We start from the raw sequence: 10,164 nt of genomic DNA on the forward strand, positions 1-10,164 counted from the left end.
AAAAAAAAAAAAAAAAAAAAAAGCAACCCTTGGAGGCAGAAGGTAATAAATTTGACACCAGAAAAAGAAAGACATGAGGCCTGAAGATTCACAATAAAAAAATGTGCAGCCAAAAGTTAACAGATGAAAAACAAAAGCCTGCTGGACACCAATTGCTCACTCCTGTAATCCTAGCTACCCAGGAGGCTGAGATCTGAGGAACAAAATTTGAAGCTAGCTGGGCCAGAAAGGGTCCCAGGAGACTTTTTGGGGGGCTGTGGCTCAAGTGGGAAGGTACAAACATTGAGCACAAACATGCTCAGGGACAGCACCCAGGCCCTGAGTTCAAGCCCCATAACCACCACCACCACCAACAACAACAACATCAAAACCAACTCAGCACACTTTCATTTGGGGAGGAAAGGATGTTCCTGGAGTTTGAACTCAGAGCTCAAGCTTGCTGGGCAACCCCAGCTCTCCTTCTTTGCCTGTGTCACCTTCAGACTATGATCTTCTTCCCTGTGCTTCCTGTGCAGCTACCATGCTCCACTTATCTGTCCGAGGAGGGGTCTTGAAAACTTTTTGCTCAGACTGTTCTTGAATGCAATCCTCTTACTCTCCACCTACCAAGCAGCTGGGATTGCAGATGAGAGCCACCATGCCTGGCCTAAGATGCTTCTTGCCAGGGATTTATAGGTTCTGAGTTAGAAGATGATTTAGACATCAATATAGCCTAGAGGGCTCCATAACCCGTCACTAACTTCTTCAGGAACATGGTTTTCAACCCCTAGTTGAGATTCATGGAGGGATGGGGAAATTTAGCACCCCTATTTACCCACAGACAGCAAACCCATGATATTAATTAATGGTTCACAGGACTCTGGCCAAGGCCTGCATTTAAACAGACAATGCTTGTGCTTATACAGCACAATCTGTGCAATGAGTTCAATTAACTTTTCACTTCTTTTATGGTCTCCTGCAGCCAGTCCGGTAGAGAGGCATGTCCATCTGCACAACCGTCAACGGCTTTCTAGCCGCTCAAATGCAGCAGGGAGAAAAACAAAAAACAAGCAACCCACACTATGCTACACGTGGCGATGCTTGGCTCTCAAAACAGCCAAAAACCTGAGGCCTTCTAAATGTTCAGTGTGTGGTGTTGGCCTTTCATTCCTCTTTTGACGCTGTCATCATTTGATCTGAGAGGGTGATTAGGTTCCCCCTGCGTTAATCATAATGTAGGAGAGATGGTCTTATGTAAAGCCTAGACCCAAATAATAGAGGTAAGTGGTGAATCTTTGAAGCAAAGTATTTTCACTTAGCCAGGCACCGGTGGCTCAGGCCTGTAATCCTAGCTACTCAGGAGGCTGAGATCTGAGAATTCAGCCCCGGCAAGAAAGGCTGTGAGACTCTTATCTCCAATAAACCACTCAGAAAACTGGAAGTGGCACTGTGGTTCCAGTGGTAGAGCACTAGCCTTGAGCTGAAGAGATGAGAGTCAGTGCCCAGGCCCAGAGTTCAAGCCCTATAACGGACAAAAAATAAAAAGTTTCTTCATGTGTTACACATAGGAAATGGCAGGCAAGAATGGCCCACCATTCACCATACATGCTCTCCTCAGTGTGGAAGACCTGCCCAGAACCACAGCACAACCAGACACCTTCTTACCTAGAGAAGGGGTTCTCCTGTATGATACTGCGGAATGTACATCTTGCTAGCATCCTACCGTCTATATATGTCTATATTTTCTTTCCTTTTCCAGTTGTTTCCTTCTTAGTTTTTATCACAACAGCTATGATTCCATCTAACAGTCAGATTCTAGATTACAGTTTGTGACCTGAGTTTTAGAACTACGTGAAGATTTTCAGCATGTACCATCACATAGCTGCACATCAAATAACAAAAACTGTGTACCTGTAGAATGAACCTAAGTTTGCATGTATAAAATTCTTCACTTTGTCAGGTGCTGGTGGCTCAGACCTGTAATCCTTACTACTCAAGAGGTTGAGGTCCAAATCCAACTTGGGTAGAAAAGTCTATAAGACTCTATCTCCAGCAAAAAACTGAGTTTAAAGAATGGATCAAGTGGTAAAGCACCAGGTGAACAAGCAGCCACCAGGCTCTGAGTTCAAAAATAATCCTCCTTTTAAGTGAACAAACACATGCCTGTCATTAAAAAAATAATCACCTAACCAGGTGCCAGTGGCTCACGGCTATAATCCTAACTACTCAGGAGGTTGAGATACTTGAGGACCACCACTTGAAACCAGGCAGAAAAAGTCCCTGAGACTCTAATCACCAACTAGCCACCAAAAAGCCAGAAGTAGAGCTGTGGCTCAAGTGGTAGAGTACTAGCCTTGAGTTTTGTTTGAAAAAAAGAAAAAGCTCAGACAGTACCCAGGTCTAAATAAGCCCCAGGAACAGCACCAAAAGAAAGAAAAGACAGGGAAAAAAAGGAAGGGAAGGAGAGGGGAGGGGAAGGGGAAAGGGAGGGAGGAGGGGAGGAAGGAAAGAAAAAGAGGAGGGGGAAGAAAGGGGAGGGGGAGGAGACCGGAAGGCAGGGGAGGGGATAGAAGGGGAGGGGAAGGGATGGAAGAGGAGGGAGAAGGAGGGAGGGAGGGGATGGAAGGGAGGGAGAGAGGGAGGGAGGGAGGGAGATGGAAGGGAGGGAAAGAGATGGAAGGGAGGGAGGGAGATGGAAGGGAGGGAGGGAGGGAAAGAAGGAAGAAGGGAAGAAGGAAGGGATACCCTAGAGTTACTAATGATACCTCCACTCAGGCAGAAATGATACTGCCCCTTTGATGTTGAAGAAATCTTGTAGCCACATGGGAAAAATTCCTACAGAGCCTGTTTTCAGCTGTACCACTGTTACCACTAAAGTGGCTGGAATTTCAGGAGCATCTTTTGGAATAGCAGAAATCCCAAAGATTATAAAACCTTCCATGATTCTTTCTTTCCTGCCCTGCTTCCTCTAATGTGCATTGGGGGACCATGAGTATTGGTAGGAAATAAAAGATAGTGACAGTAATGCCTTGCAGAGTACAGATCTTTTTTTTTCCTCTAGCTTCCTAACCATTGGCTCCAGATCCTTTAAACTAGTCAGCCTTTCTGCTGACAGAGAACCTCAAACAAGACTAGGGAACATGCTCAACAGTAGGTTTCTCACTTATTCCTAAGCTCAGGCTTGCTTGCCTCTCCTGCACAGTACCTGCCAAAGTCCTGAAAGATAAATGCATGACATCCAGTGTAGGGCAGGCTAGTGTTACAAACACGAGGAGGCCGATGGAAAGATGGGAAGTGATTTACACAGCAGAAGCCAGGGATGAGGCACCTGCCCTGTCTTTCCTCATCCATTGCTAAATAAGTCCCACTAATTTCTCAATCTGATAAATGGCTGATAAAAATCAAGGGAACACGAAGCTCCATGTTCTTGTCTCCCAAACGAGGCCTAAAATCGGTGTTTGTTTGCATATGCATTTCCAAAATGAGTAATTTAAGATTACATTGTTTATATCACTGGGTACAGTCTGCCTTCGGGCATGAAGAACACGGGCGTTTTAGTGGCAAATATTACATGTGTCACCTGCATCAACCAAGCTATCTGAGGGAAGCAAGCTGACACCAGTGGAGAAGCTCATAATCTTGGTGCAAGACAGAATGCTCTACTTCCTTCCCCTTGTTGCCAATTCCATAGCCTGGGGAGAAGGAGTGATACCTAGGTCTTCTCCCTCTGGACTTGTGATGTACAGAAGGGGCAAGAAGTCCCCTTCCTGACTTCATGATGTAATTATCTGTATTGTAACCTCATGTCCCTGGAGACCTTTGACTACATTCTCATACTACCGTCACCACAGAAAATTCTTGTTCCATTCACATTTGAGTTTTTAGATTCCCTTTTTCAATGATCGGGTTTAGCCAGGGATCAGTAGCCTATAATCCTGTCTACTCAGGAGGTAGAGATCTGAGGATCAACGTTCAAAGCCAGCCCAAGGCAGAAAAGTCCACCAGATTCTTATCTCCAATTCACAGCGTCAGGTCTGAAGGAGAGGTGTGGCTCAAGGAGTAGACCACCATCCTTCAGGACAAATAAGTAAAATAAAAAGCTGAAGAAGAACATGAGGCCCAAGGTTCAAGCTCCAGTGTCAGCATACACACCCAAATGGCCAGGTTCTCTAAATGCAACAAAAAGATCCGCTGAGGAAGAGAGGGGTAAATGAGGGGCTGTGTTTTCTGTGTTGAAAAAAAAAAGGAAGAGGTTCTCTCGGGCTCTGTCAATGGAAATGCCAATCTTGGGCTTTGCTCTTTGATTCTTCTAAGATTTGGGTGACTCTGCCTTCAAGAGAACACATAAGGTTAAACCACACCAAGCAAGGTCCTGCCTCCACCAATGTTGTCTTTGTAACAACGTGGAATCTATGGAGCCTATTGGCTTCCGAAATAGCTACCTGTCATTCAGCATCTCCACTTGGTAAACATACTTTGTTGGGTAAGGAGAAGAAAAGGAAAGTTAATTCTTAATCTTTGTTGAGCACTCAAAGCAAAAGAGATGATCCACCATTTTCTGTATCTGTTATGCTCAAAAAGAGAATAAACAAGTGATTTTCCGTGGGTCCTTTTTGTTTTGGGGGGTCGGGGAGTGAGCGTCAGTGGAACTTATTGAGAGAAAGGAATGTTTCCCAATTGTTCTCGGTGTGGGAGGAACAGATGAAATTGGGATTGTCTTCTTTGAGAAGGCTTCATGGTAGTGACTTGTAAAGTGCTGAAATTGAAATGCACATATTCTAAAAAGTTAAAGCATGCTAGGCCTGATGAGGCAGACCTGTATTCTAAGCACTCAGAGAGCTGGAATGGAAGCAACAAGAGTTCAAGGCAAGCCTATCCTACACAGAGAGCTCCAGGCTAGTCTAGATTATATGGCAAGACCCTCTCTCAACAAGACAAGCCAACAAACAAAAATGTCAAAGAAAAGCTGGGCCCTGGTGGCTCATGCCTGTAATCCTAGCTATTCAGGAGGCTGAGATATGAGGATCATGGTTTGAAGCCAGTCCAGGCAAGAAAGTCCATGAGATTCTTATCTGTAATTAACCACCAGAAAACTAGAAGTAGAGCTATATGGCTCAAAGTGATAGAGTGCTAGCCTTGAGTAAAAAAGTTCAGGGACAGTGCCCAGACCTTGAGTTCAAGCCCCCTGACTGAAATGGAAAAAAAAAAGTCAAGGAAGGAAATTTGACAGGGTACCTTTCTGTGGCACACAGTGGTCTGAGCTGGAGACCATGAGTTTGCCTAAAGTTCCTTTGGCATCCATCTATTTAGGTCTGTTACTGCCTCACTACCATCTTGGCCTGCTACTACATACTCATCTTCCTCCAAAGAATATGGCTACTTGATATGCTTAAAGTCTTTGTGTTAAAACAGAGTAGGAAGCCAGACACCAATGGCTCATACCTGTAATCCCAGCTACTCAGGAAGTGGAGATCTGAGGATTGTTGTCTGAAGACAGCCTGTTCAGACTGCTAAGAGATACTTAACTCCAACTAACCAAGAAAAAGCCAGAAACAGAGGTGCCTATCAAGTGGTAGCCCACCACCTGTGAATGAAAAAAAAAAGCCAAACAAAAGGGCAAGCCCTGAGTTCAAGCTCTTAGTGCTGGCTTAAAATAAAAATATATAAATAAGAGTTTGAATGAAAAAAAAAGATAGGTGCTCGTGAATACATTTATCTGTTTCTACCCCTGAGTACAAGAACAATGCACCTATTAATGACTGAGAAAGAGAAGATGCCTGGGCAGGTTTCATAGCCTCTGTAGTTCAACCTGTCTTCTGCCTTCATTCACTGACAGCCCTTAGGCAATTTATTTAAGCTCTCCACCGCTCAGCATGTTTACCTGTGAAATGGGTATAATCATACTCTCTACCTCACCCAGAGTTAATTAACAATACATAAACCTTTTGAAAATATAAAGTGCCATGTATGTGCTAATTATTATAAATCCAAAAAAGCACCACAGTTCAATTTTTAATTACCTATATATTTTTATTGAAAATACATAAAGCACATAATAAAATTAACCTATGTGTCAAAAATTACTACTTACCTGTGCTGTCTTGTTCATCCCTCCGCCAGAACTATAGCAGTAATTTCCTAAGCTAAACCAATAATTTTATTTCAGTGGTAGAAGTCTAACCAATATGACCAGGCTTAACCTGTGATTTATGGTATTATACAATGGCGTCTCTCGTTCTTGCCTTGATTCCCCTTAGCTATTATAACTCAATTAATTTGACATCAGGACAGGTTACCAAAATGTCACAGGCTAGTTTTATATTAATTTCATGTTGTAGGGTTTAAATGTAGAACTATGGTACTTCTTTTTCTTTGATTTTTGAAGAATCATCTAAATGGTTCGAAAACTAAGACATTGAAAAGAGAAAAAGAAAGAGCCATAGATAAAGTTGATCTGAATAAATGATGATATATGCACTGTGAAATACCCTAGTTTTTTTTAAGAAGCCTCTGTTTAATTAATATTCAGTGAAGCAACATGAATCACAGAAATAGGAAAATAGACCATGTTGGGGAGAAGGCACAGCAGAAATGGCAGGCTAGTGAAGAGGGTGAATGAGGGTTGGTTACAGTACTTTTTAGCATGTATAAAAACACTGAAACCTGTTGAAGCTTTTAGTAAGAGAAGAGAAGGAAGGGATGAGGGAGAGAGATAAAGGCTGACTTTGGTGAGAAGATATACTTTGGGTCCATATGGAAATAATGCTGAAACCTTTTTAAATGGACTTTAAAGCCTGCTTAGAATGAGAAAATCTAAAGTGGAAAGAGACTGTCTAGAAAAGGCACCTATTGCCTCTAGAAAATGTACCTATCTCCTCTAGAAAAGCTGTTTCCTCTTGATACCTCACCTTGAGGTATCTCCCCTCAATATCAACCACCAAACAAACCATAAGAAAGGTGTATCATTTTCTACATCCCTCATTTTCTGGCAACATGACAGATTTTTCTTAACCACAAAAATGAACACTGTATCTTCTCCAATAGGGTCCATCCTTACTTCATAATGAAGGGTCCATGAGTATTCAGAATTTTGAGACCAAGAGCTGAACACAAAATACAAAATGAATTATATCAGTCACCATTCTTTATAATATCATAGTAAAGTTAAAAATCAACTGCAGTCCTTAAGCCCCTGCTAGAATGAAGCTCTGTGATAAACATAAGATTATAAATATTCAACTTCTGCCTGCAATTAGTTATCAGGTAGTTGGGAGACGAGAGCAGAGATGTCATGAAATCACTTGAGACTGATCTGAAAGTCCTCTGCAAAAAAGCTGTATGGGAAATGAAGGAATAAAAGAAGAGAGAAACATACAGAAATACAGAACTACAAGACTGAGGAAAGTACATCTTAACCCTAGTGAAAATGATACTAAACTCCTATGCACCATACAACAAAGTTTCAACCTACACAAAGCATGGCTGGGAATGTGGCTTAGTGGTAGAGTGCTTGCAAAGCGTGCATGAAGCCCTGGGTTCAATTCCCCAGTACCACATAAACAGAAAAGGCTGGAAATGATGCTGTGGCCCAAGTGGTAGAGTGGTAGCTTTGAGCAACTGAAGCTCAGGGACAGTGCATGGGTCCTGAGTTCAAGCCCCAGGACTGGCAACAACACACACACAAAGCAAACAGACTAATCTAAAGTGATAAACATGTGGAAAATAGAACGCAAACCTATTTAAGATAATATGTTAGTGAGGTTGATTTGGATACATTGTTCACATTAATGGAAATGTCACCATCAAACTACACCTGCCCCCCCCCATACTAATGTACTCAAAACAAAATTTTTAACTCTAGAAAGGAATACATAAAAATGGGAAAAGATTAGAAAAAGACTCAAAACAGGTACACGCTACTGCTAAAGGAATTTGGAAAGGAAAAGAACACTGTGACCATATCTTGGCCAGAATCTGTCCTCATTGGGACCATGAAGAAAGGACCAAGTTGAACAGAGTGAAGAAGCCGAAGAGCAGACAGTCCTGTACTAGCATTTCGAATTAAATGTTGCCCACAGGCAGCAAAAGCCTGGTCTCCAACCTGGTGGGATATAACTGGGCAGCCTATAGACCTCTGGAGGGCGGGGGGGCTTGAGGATTATGGGAGTCCAGTCTGCTCCCTTCTGCTTTCCCTTCCCTAGCCATAAGGTGGGTGAGAGGTTTTGCTCTGCCACATACTCCCCAGTATTCCCATCCTGCATCCCACCAGAGGCCTAAAATCAATGGGTCCAGCTGCTCATGGACCAATACCTCTACCAGCGGTAGGTTGATCACCTTAGATATTTGTTACAGTGAGTGAAATTCACACCTACTACAGACCATGCAAGGCTACGAACAATGCAGATACTGGGTTGGGTACAGAAAGGTGCCTTTTCCTGTAACTATTGTTCTGCATTTGTTCAAGTGGACTGGAAGCTGCAGAAGAAAAAAGAAATTTCACCTATTGTTAAACCACCGTGGCTCAATGCCACCCGTGGGACATTATTCTGGATGAGCCCATTCTCCACACGAGTAGAATGCATCCATTTCTGGGATTTTAGCAGAAAAAGCCCTACTCCAGACTGTCCTTCACGCATCACTCTTCTGCTACCACCAACATGTTCTCTTCAGCACCCACGACAAGCATTATGTACAGGACATAAGGAAAACACTTACTGCAGGCTCCATAACATATACTGCAGGATTTTAGAGACAAGAAGACATGGTTATCTGAGTGGTAGTTATGTATGCAGACAGTGAGACAGGGGGCTCAAGTTCCCAAAGAAAGTGCCTCCTCTACCTCTAACCCAGCTAGGCTGAGAAAGAACAAAGATCCAATTGGCTTCCTCCAGAGTTGTTTTTTTAAAGAGCTTGATTACGATGCATATGAAACATTTTAAAGTTTGAGTGCTGCCTATAAACCTGTTCCCTTTATGCTAATTGCTCTCAATAAAACTAGATCAAGAACTAGGTCTCTCAGCTCAGTACAAGTTCGAGCATGCCCACTGGGCACAAGTTCAGAGTGTTTAGGGCCTATCTGATGGGCCCTTTGGAAATAGATAGATAGTCTGATGGATAAGTGATAAATAGACAGATACACCATATTAATGGGCCAGTGATCTTACAGGAACTCAAGGTGATGGAAAATAGGATGCAGTAAACAGTTTGTCATCACCGATATTTCATAACAGAGCGCTCTTAAAGGGAGGAGATGCCACTCCAGCAGCCCGCGTGACTCACCAGCACCGCAGGCCACTCCGGCAGGGACCCACGCACACCTTCACACACCTTTGGCTCCGACTCAGAGCGGCCATGTGTACAGCTGACACAGAAGAGGAGGAACTCAAGGAAACTGGAGTGAATCCCATGAGGGTAAACCTCTCCCCGCTTTAGCTGCAATCCCCAGACAAGGTGAATCTCAGATCAGATTTGACCTAACTCTTTCCCAAAAGGAATTCCTAAGATTGGCCACCACCTGCTCTTGCTTTTTGTCATCTCATCACACAGACAGACAGACAGACACACACACACACACACACACACACACACACACATTGTTATCAGGTGCTGCACTACTAGTATAAGGAGAAAATTGGGGAAATTCAAGGGTTTAAAAGGCCTGAATGGAACCTCAGAACCCTCTAGCTGGATTTGACATTTTCAACAAGCTGGCTGAAGAATGAAATGAAAAATGAGAAATAGGTGCTCTTTCTCCCACTGTATTCCACACAGACTGAGCAGCTGCCTTTGCTCATCACAAGATCTAGCCAAACTGGAAAAGATGGTGGACCTTGTCTAAATCCTGTCAGCTCCACTGGAAGCCAGTGCCATCTTCTTATAACCTAACCCTCCTTCATAGAGAAATCTCTGTATCGGGCCATAATGGAGTTTTCTAATAACCTGTCCATATCTTTTCCAGTTTTCTATAAGAATGGCAATTGTGCCATGCACTGTTGGTTCATGCCTATAATCCTAACTACTCAGAAGGCTGAGAGCTGAGGATCATGGTGGTTCAAAGTCAACTCATGCAGAAAGGTCTGTGAGACTCATGACCAATTAATCACCCCCTCACACACACACACCAAAAAAAAGCCAGGAGAGGTATAGCTCAAGTAGTAGAGTGCTTGAATTAAGCAAAAAAAAGCT

This window comes from Dipodomys ordii, unplaced genomic scaffold, assembly GCF_000151885.1.
Source record: "Dipodomys ordii isolate 6190 unplaced genomic scaffold, Dord_2.0 Scaffold9, whole genome shotgun sequence".
NCBI classification, from domain to species: domain Eukaryota; kingdom Metazoa; phylum Chordata; class Mammalia; order Rodentia; family Heteromyidae; genus Dipodomys; species Dipodomys ordii.